General features: G+C 39.5%; 1 protein-coding gene across 3 annotated transcripts in view; it reads left to right on the top strand.

Moving 5' to 3' along the window:
- Positions 1-19,906, top strand: part of RBMS3 (RNA binding motif single stranded interacting protein 3) — a 724,729-nt gene that overhangs the window by 86,997 nt on the left and 617,826 nt on the right. The gene's annotated exons all lie outside the window — the stretch shown is intronic.

Below are 19,906 nucleotides of genomic sequence, written 5' to 3'. Positions count from 1 at the left end.
GATGAAAGGACTCTACGTGTGTCGAGGCACAGATCCTGTACAAGTCAGCTCTGATGTGCCATTGTCTTTTTTGAATCATCGTATCGTAGATGCTGCAACAGCTGTTATTGATTTTCAGAAAAGTGTCTCTGAAGTCTGCGTGACCGAGGGACAGAAAAGAAACAAGCCAAAAAAAGCATTAACTCCTCAGAAATACCTCTGAAAAAAGAGGCAGCAAAAAGTTGTAAAACAAAGGACAGTGCAGTACGAGGCAACATGAGTAGAAATGAAGGGAACAACAAGGATAATTTCATCAAGAAGTTGAAACAGTTGCTTAAGGGGATTGTAGTAAAGCATTCTACCAGCTCAGCTACTGAATTTAAGACTTTGACCATACTGTAATTGCTATTATGGCGCTTGCTTTACAGGTACAGTAGAAAGATATGATAAACATTCATAAACTTGAGAAAACTTCAGGTGAAGGTCAAACCACTAGGGAAATGCTTGTGAGAATGAGATGGCTGATAAATTACCGAACTCTTCAGCAAAGTGAGGAACTAGGAAAATCTCGCAGAGTAATGGGGAATGCAGCATTATAGCCAAAATACCAGAGAACAGAGATGTAAGCAATCGTAGCAGTTAGCAAACTAAGCCACTGCGACTGTTACACTTCTTCCAGTGACAGGCAAACTCTTCCACATTGTCCTATAAAACAAAATGAAAGAAGTGGTTGTGCTGAAACCTGGATTTCAACCTGGAAAATTAACCTGTCAACTGATTTTTCACATGAGAGTTAATCATTCAAGAGAACATGAAACAGCTTAAAAAAAAATTTGTACTATTTCTGAAATCATGTGACAGATTTCTTTATAAATTACTCTGAAACATCTTGATGTGTCACGGTGTGCCAATAAAAATAATTTTATCAAGGTGCAGTGTGCACAGCTAAATCAATGTAAATTTGAGTGAATGATTTGATAATAGATAAATGTCAAGCATGGTTGTATTAGCTCACCTCTGGTATTTGACTGGCCATTATGCTGAAAAATGTAGGTGGATACAGCACAAGCACTGTATGACCCAGAAGCTGTACATTGGAATTAGTTAGATTTTGCTGGTTTCAGAAGTCTTCCAAATGGCAAAAATCCCCCCCATGTAGTTCAAGACTGTTCAGCATCATAAACCTGAGCTGGTTATCAATCAGGTGTGAGTAAACAACAGATATTGCAGCAAGAAACCCCGAGGTCCCAGCTCACACATTATTTTAGGAGGCAGAGCATACAAGCGGTAATGCACATCCTTTGCAGTAGATTATGGGTCAGTACAGATGTATAAAAGGAAATGCTGTCAAATGGCCAAAATGTGCTTCCACTTAAAAGAGACTTGATTTTCAAGGGTCTGCAACTGCAAGGCTAACTGACAAATCTTCAACTCAGAAGTTACTTCTGATAGAGAAAGAAAGTGCCTTAAAAAGACTAGGCATTAAGTGGAGTTAATTTATAACAAATACCAGAATTCATCAGAGTTTTCAGATAATTATGCTTTATCATTAAAGCTATTCAGAAAGGAAAATGGGAAATATTTGCTGAGAGTTGTGAATCAAGGCAGGGCATCAGCCATGACAGCTCTGCCATGGGGCAGTTGGAGGAGCACAAGAAAAAGGCCCACAAAAAGAATGTCTCTAATTGAACTTTATGCAGTGTGGGAAATAGTGCAATATTTAACAATTCTGGGAATATGTAGAAAGCTGTCCAAATCCAAAAAAACCTGGCAAGGCCTCATTCTGGCCCTAAGCTACTTTAGATGGCAAAGGAAAGAATCATCCTGGAGTTTAAGGATCTCTCTTGTTTCTGTAGTCCTTGCAGCTATAAAAGGTTTGTGTATGGAATATAACTATTTCATCACTGAGTAATATATTACTGGGAGTAACTAGGTATTACTAGTTCATTTAAGAAAATTTCAAAAGGCACTGTGTGCCAAAATTGCAAGACTAAATATATTGTATTGTAAAAAAAGGCATTAATGGTTGCTTCCTGGAGATGAGCATTATAGGTTTCAATCTGTAGCTACAAAGCAATGAAATTTTCAGTACACTCAGAAAATTGTACATTGTCTATTAAGTGAATTGAAGACTTTGAAAATGGATATGGGTGTTCAATTTTTATATCCACACAACTGTAGAACAACTAGGGAAAAACACCTGCTTTGACTTGACTCCTGAAGGAAAATGCTGATGCAAAATTGCTAATTAAAAGCAAAACAAACAAAAAAATCACACACATACCCCCCAACTTGCTCAAATGTGTTCAGCACAGGCTTCCTGTAAGCTACCAGAATCGCTCAAGTACTTGTAAAAACGAACAGAAAACTTCACTAGCTTTAAATCAGTGCAGGCTGGGCAATCACAGGCTCCCTTATCACTTCCAAAAATGACCTGCTTAGAGTAAATTGAAGCGCTTTGATAGTTCAGATAGCTGTACAATTCACATGTTCAGAGTGGTGATCACCTTCAAATTTAAGCACTTAATTTAAGAGCTTCAATAATTTTAAATTGCTCTGTGCCACCGAGTGGCAGACAGAGACTCAAGTGCTCAGTATTTTAAAAACACTTTGGTGTTCTGCTTAATATTTTTATTTCAGGGACTTCAGAGAGGGTTTCTATAGTCAAGCGTGGAAAATGGAACAGATTTCAAGATTGATGTAGAAAAGTAAGACACTTCATGTTTTTCAAAAATCAGAGCAGAGGAGGTCTTTTCTGGGTAACGTACAGCTCCTAAGCCCGCACTTGGCCTTTTCTCTGAACGATTTGACCAATGTCCTTGTGTGGGCTGCAGCAGAAGGTAGAAAGAGAGGTAATGGCGTTTACATGGGCATCAACAGACTTTTCTGTCTATTTACTCTCCCAAAAGAGCCTGCCCAGGTTAGGTTTGTTTCCATGAGGCATTTCTGCTTAACACCTACTTCTGCAGAAGCAGCTAGGAATGAAAGCTTTACTGTTATTTGAATGCTTCCCCACTTGTGGGTTCAGACATTTTTACCTGGCTGCAAGTTTGTTCATTTGTTAATTTGGTTTTACTAAGCTGCAATTTGATGTCAGGATCAATCCTTCCCATGTGCTTTTAACTAGCCCTGTACAACATTTATCAATAAAATGCTTTGCTGAAGACTGAGCTGAACTGTAAGTGGCTTTTGTGGACTTGGTCTCAGCAGGTAGGAGAGGTGCAGAGCATACTGCAAAGACCCTCACAGCCACATAACTCTGTCAGGCTCCAGATGTGGGGAGCAGGATTTTTTGGGCATAATGGGAAAGTCAGACTTCAGGGACGATTATTCACGTCCGCTTGGGAGGAGGTGCAAGTCTTTGGACTAGGAGGGTATCACTCCAGCCTCCTGCAGCCCGGCTGACAACAGGTACCGCTCTTCAGGCTGGAAGGGGAACGGAGCAGGGAGCAGCAAACTGCAGTGTCCAGAAAGCTTGCAAATGAAACGCCAAGAATTAAATCTTACCTGAAGAGCCTAGGAGCAATGCACTGGAGCTGATACCTTGTGACCTCTCATTTAGCACTACGAGACCCAAATTAGGCTCCTGAGAGGTAAATGTGAACAGTGCCTTTCACTTCCAGAAAACTAGAATCTGGCTCACAGAGATTTTATTATTGAGGGTGCCACTTTAAATGCTAACCACTATCTGCAGGCTCATTACAGCTTCAGACTGGCCTCTTCAAAGGAATGAAGGGGTATTACATGTTCATCTACCAACGAAATTCAAACTCCCTTGAAAATCCCAGCTTGAAGGTACGAGAACACAGGCCAAATATGACTTCAGTGATTGTTTTGCCAAGGCCTCTTTCAGTATCCTTGTTTGTGAGTACAGTCGTAGCTTATACGATGATCTTGTGCTGGCGTTGGACCTAAGGGGTGTTATGAAATCTGACATCAGACCAACATCACACAGCTGGAAGAGAAGTGGCTATTTCTCCAAGGGAGCTGCAATAAGCTGTGCTGGCTGAGCACAGAATCATTCCCCGGTATAGTGTGCCGAAACACCCACTGGTTAAAATGAGAATTTAGAAGTCCTGATGTTAAACCTATTAATGCAGCCAGTGTATATGCATCATACTGGATACAATCTTTATGTTATAAGGAAAGCTGGCCTGCTTCAACTGTGGATTGTATTTCTGCTAGCCAAGTACCCTGATGCAGGACTTGGCTTAACACACCGCTGGTATTATGCAACTGAAACTCTTCTGTGCACCTGGTGAAGGACTCGCTGGGGCTCCACTGGATCTCTGCCCTTGTCTGATGATTTTTTTGGTTGAACATAAGCAGGTTGTGTAGGTTGAATTGTGGCTTTTCTGCCAGCAATCTGAACAGCCCGATTAAATTTTAAGCTAACCTCTCTCTGCCCCACTCCCAACTATTTGAATGGATTTATACTGTGTTTAAGTACAGTAAAACTGTGTTGAGCAATTTCTTCCATTTTTAATGAATATCAGCTCACTTTCCTTCTTGTTTTTTTTCAAGAGCATACATTTTTTGTGACACATCCCAGAAAGAACTGTGTTTCCTCTGTATGTCAGCTCTTAACTGCGATATTCCAGACAACTTGTAGTTTGGGTCTATGAGTGTGAGCTTTTCTCTTCCACACGCCTGACTTCCTGAAATCCAGTGTTAAGGTGTTTAGATCTACTTGTTCTACTAGATGTTTAGATCTACTTTTCTTACTCAAGAGTTGCATCTGCTGACTGAAGCTTACATTGAAGGTTGTGAAAATTTTCATACTCCACCTTCCAGTGTTCAGGTGTTGAAAGCAGGCTGTGAACGTTTTGTGAACAGCCATGCTGATGGTTGCAGAGAGGTCAAGTGATGCAAAAATTGACTTGGCTTTTGCATGTGGGTGAGCCTGGTGGTCAGCCTAGGTTTGTCACTTGTCTTTGATGTGACAAGAAGGTGTTAGAAATCACCTAGTGCACACCTAGGGAGTTTCTGCCCGGAATAATTGCAGAGACCTGGATATATGCTCTGAAGCATCAAGTTTTATATATTTCCATTTTGGGGGGTTAAAATCTAAAGTAATTCTGAACAGAGGTGTTGTGGTTTAAGCCCAGCCGGCAACAAAGCACCACAAAGCCGCTTACTCACTCCTTCCCACCCCACAGTGGGAGGGGGAGGAGAAAATATAACAAAAAGCTTGTGGGTCGAGACAAGGACAGGGAGAGGTCACTCACCACTTATGGTCACGGACAAAAACCAGACTCAGCTTGGGGAAAAAAGCAAAAACAATTTAATTTGTTAATCAAATCAAAACAGGATAATGAGAAGTAACACCAAACCTTAGAACACCTTCCCCCCACCCTTCCCTCCTTCCCGGCTCAACTCGTCTCCCAGTTTCTCTACCTCCTCCCCCCAGCAGTAAAGGGGGATGGGGAACGGGGGTTGGGGTCAGTTCATCACACGTTGTCTCTGCCGCTCCTTCCTCCTCAGGGGGAGGACTCCTCACTCTTCCCCTGCTCCAGCGTGGGGCCCCTCCCATGGGAGACAGTCCTCCACAAACTTCTCCAGCATGGGTCCCTCCTGTGGGCTGCAGTCCTTCAGGCACAGACTGCTCCAGCTCGGGCTTTCCCATGGAGTAACGGCCATCTTTGGGGGCATCCCCCCGCTCCGGCGTGGGGTCCTCCCCGGGCTGCAGGTGGGCATCTGCTCCCCCGCTCTCCTCCACGGGCTGGGGGAGACAGCCTGCCGTCTCACCATGGGCTGCGGGGGCATCCCCTCCTCCCCTGCTCCTCCTCCTCTCCTCCTTCACTGACCTTGCTGTCTGCACAGGGGTTTCTTTCATATTCCAATCTCCTCCCCCGCTGCAGGTTCCCCTTCTTAAATCTGTTCTCCCAGAGGTGCTACCACCATCACCGATGGGCTCGGCCTGGGCCAGAGGCAGGTCCGACTTGGAGCCGGGGAAGGTTCTAGCAGCTTCTCACAGGAGCCACCCCTGTAGCCCCTCCCCTGCTACCAAAACCCCACCACACAAACCCAGTACAAGAGGTAAAGAGGTGACTTCAACAAGTTATTTGAGAGGTTTGGGTATTTAGGGAGGGATGTTGTTCATTTCCCCCCATTTTCTGGTTAGAAGTCTGAAGGTGACTATCTGAGAGGACTGTGAAGCTTGCAGATTTTGGAATAATGGTGTTGCTACATTCTTGATGGCTTTTGCCTAGAAAAAGGAGACAGGCAAAATCAAACTGTATTTCTTTGAGTGAATTTATCTGCCAGTGCTTGGGACACAGTTACGTTGCTTTCTGGTGTTTATTTAAGGAAAAATCAGTAATCTTTGTCTCATCCCTGAATTTATGCTGGCTTCCTCTAATGTTTCAATGTGAATTTGTATTTTATCCCATTACAAACTTTCATTTCTTGTGTTCTTTCTGTATTAATAATTTTCCATGTGTTCATTCACCTCTTTAAATTTTTTTTACTGAAAGGTGCTGTCTGTAGAAGAGTTCTTACTGCTCAAGTTATTTACTTTTTGAAGTCCTGAATGGACTCTGTAGGCTGCAATTATGAATTGTCACTGAACAAAGTAATTTGTATAAGAATATGATACTAACTTTTATAAGTGGTTTCAGACAGTTACTTCACAGTTCACTTTTGATGCCACATCTGTAATGCTGAAGGACAGTGGACATACCTGACTATCCCTCTCACCAGCCTGGGCCTGAAAGAAGTGGAAAGACTTGCATGAAATGGGAGAAAAGACCAGTATTTTTACAAAAAAATGGCTTATAATACATTCCACAAAAACTATTTCTTCTATTATTTTTCCAAGTCCATTAGCTTTGTCTTTTACAAGAAGTATGCTGTGGCTATCTTGTAGAGCAGCCTTTTAATTTTAGGGTCCTTGTTTGAGTTTCTCAGTAACTCACAACAGGTGCACAGCTGTCAGGACAGAATTGTACCTCTGTACACCCATGGCTCTGTCCTCCCACAGCTGGAAGAAGTACATGGGGTTTTCCCAGGGATGTGACTTTGTCATGGAAACTGCACTCCTTACCAGTAAAATTGTGAACATTTTTAATTTCCTCATGGGAAGAAGGAGAATAAAATTAATTCCAAAGCTGAAAATGTTGAATGGCATTCCCAGAGTCACCAGTGGTTTATATAACAGAATCTGTCACTTCAGAAAATTCATAACCCAATCTCTCTTCATAGTACAAGCAGTCTTATAATTTAACAGCATAAGAAAATTCAAGAATGCCAATGTGGACACCCCTGTGTTTCACTGCAGGAAAGAATTACAGCACAGTTCTTAGGAATTCTATTGTGTAAGAACTAGCAATAGCATATAAAATGCTGGTATTCAACTAATACGCCTTTCTTTCACACTATGTCAATTGAATGAAGGAAAAATACCCAAACAAAACTGTACTGTATTTTGATTATTACAAAATCATGGTTATGTTTTCCATCGAAATCATTTTAGTAAGCATATACCACAAAATCACAGAAAATACTGCTCCTATAAATAAAGATAGCAGCACGAGAGGTGGCTGAGTCAGTGTGAAGAGTAACAGGGTTTTACTGGCAAAAGGGCGATATTTTCAATACTCATAATTTATTTACTCTATCTATCTCAAAATTTCAGCCCATCAATTATACATGAAACTGAATACCATAGTATAGGAGGGGACTAAAAGGCAAGTATTCATTTCCAGCTGTAACATCTCAGTCTTTAAACAAGACCTGCTCCTTAGCATACTGGTAAGACAGATGGATAAGTGTTGGTAGATATGAGATTTATAGTTTGGCATTATTTAACTTCTCCATAATTTGCTTGTACTAGTGCCCTTGAGACACATTTTTTCAGAAAGTCTGATTTTTCTACATTTATTCTAGTAATGGTATATTGAGAGTTGTTAGGGAAATTAAAGTCCCATTTCAGGCCCCAGTTCAACAAAGCATTTAAGTAATGCTTAACTTAAAGTACATCTTAAACCGAATCCTATTTAACAAAGGCAAAAAAAAAAGAGAAGCCTTCAGAGGGTCTTCCCCACATGGTTCAAGAGTGTGGGGTTTTTGTTAAAGTGAACTTGGAAATGCTGTGTGTATCAATCAGGCTCAAGAGACTTTCTGTGGAAAAGGACATTTAAAGAAGGTATCACCTGTTGTCCAGAAAGCCTGTGTGATGTGGTGAAGGAGGCAGGAAACTTGATTCAAATTTAGGGGCAGAATATAGAATGAACTGGATTTATCATGCTTAGGGGAAGTTTTTTGAGACCAAAAAAAAGGTGTTGTTTTGCAATGAAAAAGAGCTATCTCTCGGCTCACAAACTTATTGGGCAGTTAGGCGTGTTCCCCCGAGACATCATGACATTGGAGGCTTTGCTGAAAAGCTGGAAAAAAGACCTTGTCTAAGAATGAATGGAGAGACTTCCATCAAGCTGGCAGTTAAATCCCTTGTATCTTTCTGTCACTAGTAATACATCCCCTTTTTAGTAGCACCGTCTCTGCTCCCTGTTCTGGAGCAACTGTAGGGGGCTATATAGACAGTTAATGACTGTTTTAAAAAGTTTGCCTAGTACAGTCCCAGGTCCTGTCAAAGGACTTGAAAAAATTTGACAGACAAGTATCAGGTTTGGTATTGTGGAACATAATCTGTATTTCTGGTTCACCTCAGCAGATTCCATGATATACCTTTCAGTTTTCAAAGTAAAATACCACTAAAAATATTTATGTCCACCTCATGTTCCCCAATAAATTGGAAGCTGTTATTTACAGTAGTAAACCCAGGTACAGTTATTTTCTTCATACAGGTCATCTTCTTTATGAAAATTCATTCATATTCACCAGGAAAGCACCTGGTGGCCTTGTGTTTTGCCACCTGGTGTGATGCAAGATAAAAACCCACAATTTCACCTGTGAAGACACTCAGATGACCAACAGTGAGGAAAAGAAAAGTAACTTTCTGGCTAAGTAAGCTCCATTTCCCAGTTGTTCATGAAAGTTTTAAGGAAAAGAAATTAAAAATAGCCACCAAGTATAAAACACCAGTCATGATGACAAAAACCATTTTTCCACTCACTATTTTGGATCGTTAGGGAGGTCAAAATATATCTAAACCCCAAGTTTTGTTAGAGAAAAGAAGTGAGTTTATCGTGTTTAATGAAAATTCCTGTGTGATAGAAAATCAGCACTGCAAAATGGGTTATTTTTCCATATGACAGTATAGGGAAAGCTCAGACTCAATAGTTTTCTTAATTAATTATGTCTCTGTATTTCAGCATATGGATGAAAGTATTAACAGCCTTATAGAAAATGTATAAATGGATCTGTAGTGAGTCTAAACAAACATATTAATATGTAGCTAAAGACAAGAAGCACTTTATGTAGTAGCAAATTGTTATTAAGCAGAAGAAAGTTGATATTATGTTGATATTGCACTGCACAGTTCATTTCATCACATTTTTATTTTAACTTCAACACTTAGAACTTCTGGGTACCTTTTATTAAGTTTGTCTGAAGAGGGCAGCCTTTCCTAATGCACTTGGAATTTTCTTAATTTGGCAAGGTTACTGTGCGCTGAACAAATTGAAAAAGGACGTGCTTATGATCCCAAGTTTGCCTCTCATTATTGCCTATTTTTTCCTTGAAGTCTCTTTCCACGTATATTTATCAACCAACTCCAAAGAATATTATTATTTTAAATATTTGACCTCTGCTAAAATACAGTCCAATTTCACTTATTCTCTATGCTAAATGAATGGAGACTTGCTGTAACATTTCTAGAAAGAAATTTAAAGAGAAGGTTATTAGGAAATTTCTGAAAATATGGGTGGTGTTTGTTCATTCTACAGTCTAGAAATAAGAGTCTTAAGTGCTAAGAATGCATGTGAATAGAGCAGGGAAATATCTGTCCCTTTCTATTGACAGTTCTCCTTATCTTTCATGTTTTCCATCCTGACTCCTCTCCAGGCTTCAAAAAGAAGCATTAGCCTGAAAGTAGACAGAGTGATGTCACTTTTTCATTTTTTTTATGCTTTAATCACAAGGAAACATTAAAAAAAAAAAATCTTACAGTAAATTCATGCATTGCAATGTTACCAGGAAAGATGAATGGCTACTCCACATTTAGCAATTAGTGTGATAGATTTAAGGGCTCTTATAAGAATTTATTGCCGTGGTGTGCCTCGATCATGGTGCAGGGAGGGGCATTTGAAGAAGCTGGAATGATATATTTTTGCAGTTATTGCTGCTCTAGCCACTATGCCGCATCTCTCCTCTTGCAGTGACAGCTAAATTTGAATGCCTGTCTCACCTGTGGTGTTGGGATTTAGATTGCATGATAGGCCTGGGGGAGAAGGAGCGCCAGCTGAATGCAGGGAGTAAGCACAGGGCTTTTGAACAAAGCTCTACTGGTAGAAGAGGAAGGTAGGTGGAGACAATAGGTGTAGGATTTCACAGCCTTTAGATAAACGAGCATACTGTTTGCAAGAGAGTATTATATGGATTACTAGAATCTCTCTATAGAAATCATGTCCAACACATCGCTTGGGTAATAACAGTGGTGGTGTGGATCCTGTACAAAACAGTCAGCTAAGTGTATTCTCAGTAATTCTCTGTAGAAGTGTCTGCAACAAAATGAGAGTACTTTATGCAGCCAGGAGCCCAGCAAGTTTGCTGTGGTGGTTGACAGGTAGTAAACCTTGTACCTCTTCACAGTCACATCGGCTGTCACCCATGGTAGTTGTATTACACTAGCACTGACTAGGGTCAAACTGCAATACAATGTCACCCCTTCAGTTTGTCAGCTCCTTGTCTCAGCTGGTGATCAGGCAGTATCAGTGCTAACCTAGTCAAATGATCCCTTGTTTTACATTGGTGACTTTTTAGGTTTTTTTAGGAAAATAAGAGTATAAAGACAAATTTCCCCACTGACACTAGGGTCAAAGTAGGAAACAACTGAATTTCTTCCTCCCACAAACTTGTACTATTATTTAATGCTGCCAGGTGTTTAAGCTACCAAACTCATTGCAACCTCATGTCATTGCCTGACAGAAGGCTTGCTCAAAATCTTGTGATTACACAGCTATTTACCTGGTTTTATATTCCTTGAATTTTTTGTGCTATGCTCATTGATCTGAAAACACCATTTTCTTCCTATCTTGTCTTTCCTACAGCAGCCACTTGCTCTGAAGTCGAGGCAGATTGCTTCAGTTCCTTCCAATCCCAGACTCTCCCAATGACTGAACCGCTCTGAAAAGTACTGGGCTTCTTCCTTGCCCCGCCTTAGCGTTGGATTGCTATGAAACAGAGCAGAAATTTCATTGTCTCCCTACTTTGAAAGCACTCAACTTTCTACACGTCAGACAAACAGTTGCATGCTTGCACTATGGTCTTCTAAGATGTCAAATCCTCTCCCTGCAGGCCAAAGACCCACTAGCATATTCTTCCTAAATCCTCTGAGAAATTACACCTTAATTGTGTTTATATCAGCATTTTCTCTTGAGACAACATCCAGCTGGAATTGATTGCTTGTTTTCATTTTTTTTAACTAGTCTTGGGAGGGGAATGTCATGCTCTTTGCCAGACACCAACACTTGCTGTCTCTCACTGTTTCCTCTGTTTAATGAGTATGTGTCTGTAAAAGGTATGGAGACTGGATTTTTGAGGTTGTAATGAGAAGAAATGTACAAATAATTCTTACATTTTCAATACATCGCTATTTTGAAATTGGAAATGTGACTTTCTCTTTCCACTCCTTGGGAATGTTTTCAAAATTAGGTTGTAAAAAATTTGACTAAGCTTATTGTGTTCTAGTCTTAACAATTTAGCAGGAGTTGCCAGTGTTTTTCCTGAAAGTCTAATTGCCTTTTGAATACTTTAAAAATTTGATTCTTCTGAGAATGACTCATTTATCTAGAAAATAGCCTTTTGTTGTTCACTTTTATCTGTCTCACCATTAAAGAGATCATTAGAGTACCTCCTCCACCTTTCTATGATTGCATTGTTTGCAAATAAACATATTTATTTTTGTACTTTCCTGAACCTTCATGATTCATATCCTTGCCTCCCAGTACTGAAATACATGTAAAATATTCTGATTAGTACATCTACTGTATGCCATCTTTTACTCCAATTTCTGCACTATTGTCTTTTGCATTGTCTTATCAAGGCTTTTCTCCGTTCTGGCTTTATTATAATCTTCAATGTAAGCATAATTCTGAATTCTTATTATCTTTGGTGAACATTAATAAAATAAGGAATGAACCCCCCCCCCCTTTGTGAAAGCATCCACTGTTTTTTATTTGCATTTGTTCCTCTAATGATTTTTGATACTCTCTGTTGTTTAGCTCTGAAGTTCTCCTACTCAGTGCCAGTCTTCTGTGTGGTCACTTCGTTATCTTTTAACACCTCAGACCTGATATTACTCAAAGATTCTGGGTCACTTTTCATATTTCTTGTCTGCTTTTTTAATGGGACAGATATCTTTTGCAGAATAGCTGCTGGAAGAGAATAGCTCTCACTACAATGAAATTCTTTTACTTTCCTGGTGTTGTTCCTTTGTCTCAAATCAACACACACCTGTTAATTCCATTTTTGCAGACCTTTGCAAACTTCTGAGGAAAGCCACATCTTTCAGTCCCACAAAACTAATCCCATTCCACTCTCTGCCATAACCAAGACTCTCTTTTTTATGGTTAGTTCCCTATACCTCCTTGTGCCCCAGTGTTTCATTTACTCAGGAAAATGGTGAGAGTCCAAAGGATCTAAAAGATGTCATATGTTCCAAGTTCTTCTGATAATGCATCTTATATTTCATTGTGAATTCTTTCAGTAGGAGTAGATGTCCTGGTAGTATCAGTACTGTTGCGTTCCCTGACCGATTGTTTAAAGTTACTGATTGCTGATAATGTAACATCACTCAACATAATACTATACTTACTTCCTACCTTGTAGTCTTTTTTCCACAGAAGCAGCTGCTAACTTTTAAAAATCCACTTTCTGACTATATTATCTCTCATATGGCTGTGATGTGCTCCCCTACCTTCTCAGTAGTGCTTGGGAGAGTTCTTGACCTCAAAGCATCAAATGTTTCCATATTCTCGTTTTTCTTTTTTTTCACTCAAGCTGAGATGATTTCTCCTCCTTATCTTATTGCGTGTTTCCAAGTCTTGTGACTTTCTTACAATTTCTTAATTGTACATTTTATGGGATAAGGATGCCAACTTTATGTCACCTCCATCTGGAAGACTTGAAGGTTGTTCCTTGATCTCTTTGCAGCTTATCTTCAAACTCTCTGGCTTTGGGAGGAAGTACTGACTGCACAGCAAATCACGGTGTATGTAGCATCTCCACAGAGATGAGAAGTTCTTTCACCATATTAAAATTCCGAAGAAAGAAGTTGTTGCTTGTCACTAACAGTAACAGTCATCTGGCTTGTTTGTGATTCAAGTACGCTGCACTTCGTTGGCCAATACAAATGGGAATGGAGAAGGAATTAATGGCTACAGTATTGTTGGCTCGAGCTTGACCAGCCAGTTCTGCTAAGGTAGATGTGGTTTGAAGTGGGTAGTGCAATCTCTAATATCAGTTCTTATTCGGTTTGTGAAATATTAAAGTCTTGTGGATGTCACCCCCATTCAAAGATATACTTTGAAATTTCAAATACATTCATTATTAGTTTTAACAATCAAGTAGGATATGGGAGGTCATGAAGTGAAGTTTTTTTTGTTTAACACAAAACTCCTTGCTGGTAAGTGTAAAGAGAGTTTCTGAAAAGAGGATATTTTCATCCCTGGCTTTGTCCAGAATTTTTTTCCTTCCAGGGTGTGAAAATATCTATATTAAATTGGTGAACAGGAATGAACAAAGAGAAAAAAGAGGGGGAATCACAGTGTCATGACAAGCCCTACACCATGGTTCAGAGCCCATGTCTAATTGCCAAACAATCAAGAATCCACTGTTGGGGTAAGTAACAGATGAATTATACTACTTTTGGCAATTTCACCTCAAAAATTATGAGTCATTGTGTTGATGACCAAGAGTAGACAGTGGATATAAAATGCAAGTGAGTACTTTGAGTGAGTGCCTGAGATCCTATAAAAACATCTACTGAATGCATTTGCTTCATCAAAGCCCAAACCCACAGGTTCAGAGAGATGTACTCTTTGGTTGACAGCTCAGTCAATATCTCTCCTACTCTGTATCTTCCTGTCATAACATTGATTTCTGTAAGCTAGAGGAAGTAATCCCTGATGACACTGCGCAACAATCTTAAGGAAAGTTTGTTTTCCCACTGTGCAGTTTTTCATACACAACTTATAAATGTATTTCATTTACAACTTACTTACAAACTTTACCTCTCATAATTCTGTTACATTTTATGTCTTGATCACTGTATCCAGATCAGCTGCTTTTTTAATGCCGCCTTCTTGATTTTACACTTCTGTGGGACAACATACTTGATTCTCCTGCATCATCTCCTCACTGCAAAACAATGATGTTACTTTGACATATGATATTCACTCATCTGCCAAGCTACACCAAGCTATGAATGTATCATGTGCCCTTTGCATGGAACAGAAGACCATACTGTCATGCCACGTACCATCGTTCCACTGCTGCCAACACTACATTTCGTTTTGTGTCCTAACCCCATGATCAGCAATGTTTGCCATCAAGTGGTAAAAACTGCTGCATAGCTGTAATGAAATGATGTTCCTGTTATTAATCTAATTATCAACCTTTTCTGTCTTCATTTTTCTGACCAAAAAAAAAATAAAATCCATCTCTCTGGAATTTCATAGTGCTAGTCTCACTAGAAGGCAGGTAGTTTTCCTGGCAGTTCTGGAGGACTTTTAACTGTGAGGAATGAGAACCTGAAAATTAATTTTACTTGTATGGTATTGAAGAAACCATGGATCTTTCAAGTATTTGCAATTTGTTTTGTCTTATGTCCGGAGCAGCACTAGCTATGGATTTCCAGCGTAGTATTGGTATTGTTGAAAAATGGGATGAGGTTTCAAAGGGAGCAAGGAATCGTGTGTATTTATAGCACAGGAGTGAAAATGGCTTCATGGGTGAGCGGCACATCTGTAATGAACAGGCTTCAGTGGGGTTTGTCTCCCCATGAAGCCAGGTGTGATGCCAGATTGGAAACACAGAGAGACCCTTTCCACTGAGCTGACTCCTCTGATCCATTGAGATGACATTTGTGAGGAAGAGGCTGTGAAGGATTTAGTATCATTAAGTGTGCAAGGTCTTACCCCACACAGAGAATCAACAAGGCTTAAGGAGCCAAACCAGAGGCAGGGATGGATTGACATGTAGGCATGAAGTCTATGTTGTTTCAAGAGGTATTACTGGTTCAAATTTCAGGATCTGTAATTCCTCTAAGCCCTATTTTTGATCAGATAGAATCAGATAAGTTGTCACCTTTCCTATTTCACTTGTATATAGAAATTAATAACTTGTCATTTTCTATACTGCATTGTTGTGGAATATGCTCAATAAGTAAAAAGAAATAAAACTCAATACTTCAAAAAACAGCCCATCCCACCCCCCACCCCCAGTCTGCTAGGGTTAATGGCAAAAGGACTTCACCCACTAGTTGTTTCTGGAGAGTCATAAAGGACATTATAGCCCTTTATAGTATGAGAGGTTAAAACTTTATTTTTCACTTGTGTTTCTCTTCATAAACTCCTGCTGTGAAATAAAATAAAATAAACAAGTGAACCCAAAAGCCTGTATCTGTCGCTAAGCAGCCACTGAATATTCTTTTTAACATAACATTACTGGTTTCTATTAGCAAAAGTCACAGGTATACAAAACTCCGTGAAAAAAAGAAAGCAAACTTCAAAGAAAGAACTTCAGTGCCTTAACATCCTACAGTGTTGTCAGATGTCACTATTATTTTGTCCAGCAAATGAATCTTTGAATTTAAGGAAAAATCAGTGAAATTCCATAGCTAATAATAGGAAAAAAGTAATCTAGATATTGGACAGTGCAAAATATATCCTGATTTTGATGTCAGCCTTTGCATAAACAGCTGGACTCTATACTCTTTAAACAAGCATCATCTCCAGTAAAACTGATGAGCAAGATACCTTCTGAATGCCAGCAAGATTTTAGGCTAGGAAATTGAAGAGCCCAGGAACTGGTAGTATAACATGTCTATCATGTAACTATAACTGTATTCTCAAAGAACTACAGATATAAATCTATGTAGTTTTTTCTCTGAAAAAAAATGGTTTTGATATGATTAAATGTTTAGTATTACCTTCCATTTACTTTCATATTACATATTCTCTATTTATATGTAAAAATCTTTTCTTGCATTCTCGCCTAGCCAAAAAAGTCTGAGTCCTGAAAGTCAAGACAGTACTTCATGTCTTTACCAGTGAGCTGCATTTGAAAGATTAACACAGTTTGTAGCAGTTCACGAGGCAGTTCAAAAGTACCCCGATTACACACCAATTTGCTACCATAATAACCCTTTAAACCCTAGAAGAGGACAAATTGCCTAGGTCCCTTGGTAGGAAGGAGAACATGGAGTATGGGTAGATTTAATTTCAGCTAACGTTAGCCATCCAAAGTTAGATGTCTCAAATTGGCTGCTTAGCCTCTCTCTCCAGTGAGTGGATGGAAAGAGACAGGTAGTTCCAGACAGTAATTCATCCCATGTTATGATACTTTTCCAAGCTAATGGGATGAATTGCCATGCCCATCAGAAGGCTTTATAAGTTTATTTGGCTGTAGAATAGGTTATGATCTTTGACTTTGTTATCAGAATATAGTCTTCTTTGCTTTTAAAAATATTGTCACAGTAACACTTGTAACTCTTTCTCTGTGCTCTGCTTTTCTTTCCTAATTTTGAAGTGTGGCCTTACATTGAAGCTCTCCTTGACTTAATGAGAAATTATTTATGGACTGTACGTGATCTTGGCTTGTATTGTATACAGTCGCTAATAGCCTTAGCCCAAGAATGAAATAGTAACACATCTTTTCATGAGCTCTCCTGTTGAGCCATACTCAGATTTCCATGTATTCTCCTAAAAGTTTTTTTTCTAGCTTCTTGCTATGTTATCTACTGTGTTCAGTAGTAGGAGTCTTCCAAGAAAACAGTTTTCCTGCAAACTGCATATAAAACAGCAGCTTTGCACATACACTGCATCATGTGCTCTTCTTTAATCTGTGCTGTTTTATTGCTATGAAAAGTACTTTTTTCCTGCTCTTGCTGGGATTTGGAGGCAGTCTGATGTTTCATCAGCATTCCTCATGTTCAGGCTTGGGTCCGGCCATGTGCTTGAAGCACACGTTGCACTGAATCTATACCAGATTTTCTCCTCTCATACCGACTGTTGTCTGGGCAGTACTGTGCACACCACCAGCTTTCCTCTCTCCTTTTTTTCCATAACTTCTATCTGAGATACCAAACCCCACATATCCAGTTAACAGTTTTATTGCCTTCAGAAGTACAGTCTGCTGTAAAAATTGTTACACATTTCTAAAGTTTTCAGCAGGACTTCATTCGTCTTTTAAAGGGACTGGTGGTCATCTGCAGCTGTGTGAGTTTAACCTCTCTTCACAGGTGGGGGGAATAAGGAGGAGGGGCAAGGACATAAGGAACAGCTTGGACAAGCAGGTAATTAGAGCAGTCAGTCCTAATTAGTTTTTAATATTTGGGGAGGGTTTTTTTTATACCTACGTACGTCTGAGAGACAGCTTGCAAGGAGCAGAAATGTGCTGGGAAAGTAGAAGGGCTGGATATAAAATTAGCTAAGAGTGGGGTCTTGCTGGTGGCCTTAGAAGAGCTGTGGGCTGCTTGGTTTAGATGTTTCAAATGATGCTGTCAGGGAGCTCTACGAGACCAGAGAGGGAGCTTATGTCCAGGACTTGTACTAAAGTGCTAGTTGTGCCAGAGGGAGAGTCCTTAAATGTTCTGAGTATCTGCTCCTCCTTTCTCAAAAGGAAGAGTGATAAGGAGGGTGATTTTAGCTGAAGAAAGGGATGTGGCTTAAGGGACTAAATGCAACCCATGTGCTCCCTGGTAAAATACCTAGTGAAAATGCAACACCTTGAGGTCTCCTTTGTCGTGCAAACTGCATGCAAAAGTTATTCATCCAGCAGAGAGTGTGGTCTAGCTTGTGATCTTGGCTGCCAGGTGTGAAGAGTCATACTCCTAAAGGTAGGTGGTTGTCCAATTTCTACTGATTGCAGTGAAATAGGAGTGAGAGCATGTATGTATGTGTGTGCTTTTGGAGTTTGTTCATCATGTTTTTTAAGTCACCTGCCTCAAATATTTTAACTGCTGAGACAAGCAGGGGATGTGGTCTAGCTTTCAGGTTTTTTCCTGTTCTCCCTTAGAACTTGGAGAGAAGCTCAGGTGGAAGTATTTTCCAGATCTTTCAGAATCTACACCAAATGATCTGATATAGAAGCTTCTGTGTGTGAGCAGCATAAGCCTTTGCTCTATAACCTGATATTTTGATTGCCTTGGAACATGCAAGTGATACTACTCATTGATCTATGAATGGAGGAAAAAAAAAAAAAAAAAAAGCCTGGGAGGATAAGGGAAATAAATGCTGATCTTAGACCCTTTTATACTACTATTTTTACAATTTTTTTTTTCAAGTGCCTACCTCTTAAATTGGAAGGTGGAGGTCAGCTTCTAAATACTTCTGAGACTCTGGCCCTTTCTTGTTTGTAAAATTAGACAAAAAATGATTTGCCTTTGTTTTTGGAGGTATTTGTCTGCTGGCTGCCTGGCCTCTGTAATATTGCGGTACTGTTTCTCTGTGGGGTATCTTCCTTTGGGATGTCCTTGAAACTGAGGTGGAAGAGTTCAAAAGAGTGACTGCTGTAGAGGAATGTACCTCCTAGAGGTTAACAGGTGTTGGAGTAAGTAATGAAACAAGACTGCTATTTATGTGTTTAGACAGGAGGAATATGCAGTTTTTATCAGACAATACTAAAGGCAGACATACATTATATATATGTATTAATTAAGAAAGGTGTGTGGTGCTTGTGGAAGGGCATCTTGCTGGAAGACAACTTCCAGATGCTTCCAGAAAAACTCCAGCTATCTTGTTATACAACTTGTTATTCATAGATTGACCAGTCTTTCTTCTGAAGCAGATGGAGATAGTTTTCATAAGTTTTTATAAACCGAAATCAGCGTTGTGTGCAGTTTGTGTTTTCTGAGGTTTCTATCAAAAGAAAGTGTTATTCTGTTGCATGGTGTATCTGACTATTAAAAAATGCCTATCCTTCTAAGGGTGTTTAGTAGAAGCTAAATACACTATACAGTAATGCTAATAATTAAATTTGTAAAATAACTGCTTTTTGGTAGACTAACGCAAAAGCACAATTACAGTAGTGGCTGTTTCTCATTAGTGGGAATGACATACCAGCTTTAGAATATGTAATGATGTATAAGCCCTAGTGGTTATAATTGGCATAGAAATGTACTATATCCTTGGGTGTTAAAAGCCATAAGCTATTTATTTTCATACTTACAAAGAGTATACTACATTGTGGTATAAATCTCACATGGATTGTCTTGCATTTTTTAGTATAATTTATGTCCATATGGTTCAAATATGAATATGTCCCCCTATTAGCATCCTGCTGGTGACATAATATACTGATAAATTAGTATCTCGTGTCTGGAAAGCCTGTTTGAATTCAGATCTCATGTAGGTAACTCAAATCTACCTGATCTTCCTGATACAGATAGCCTTGTCATCACAAGGTTTCTGTAATACCTGAGCTTACACAATATAGTGGTGATATACTTGCAAGATATTTGGCTACTGACTGTGGTGTGTGGTGTTTTGGGGTTTTTTTTAGAAGGACCAAATTCACATATGTGAGGGGTGGATCTGGAGGAGCTCTGTGTTATGCTAGGCTCTAGCCTAAACTAGGACTAAATGGT

The sequence above is a fragment of the Aquila chrysaetos genome, chromosome 3 (genome assembly GCF_900496995.4).
Source record: "Aquila chrysaetos chrysaetos chromosome 3, bAquChr1.4, whole genome shotgun sequence".
Lineage (NCBI taxonomy): Eukaryota > Metazoa > Chordata > Aves > Accipitriformes > Accipitridae > Aquila > Aquila chrysaetos.
This window is presented reverse-complemented; position numbering and strand designations above follow the sequence as displayed.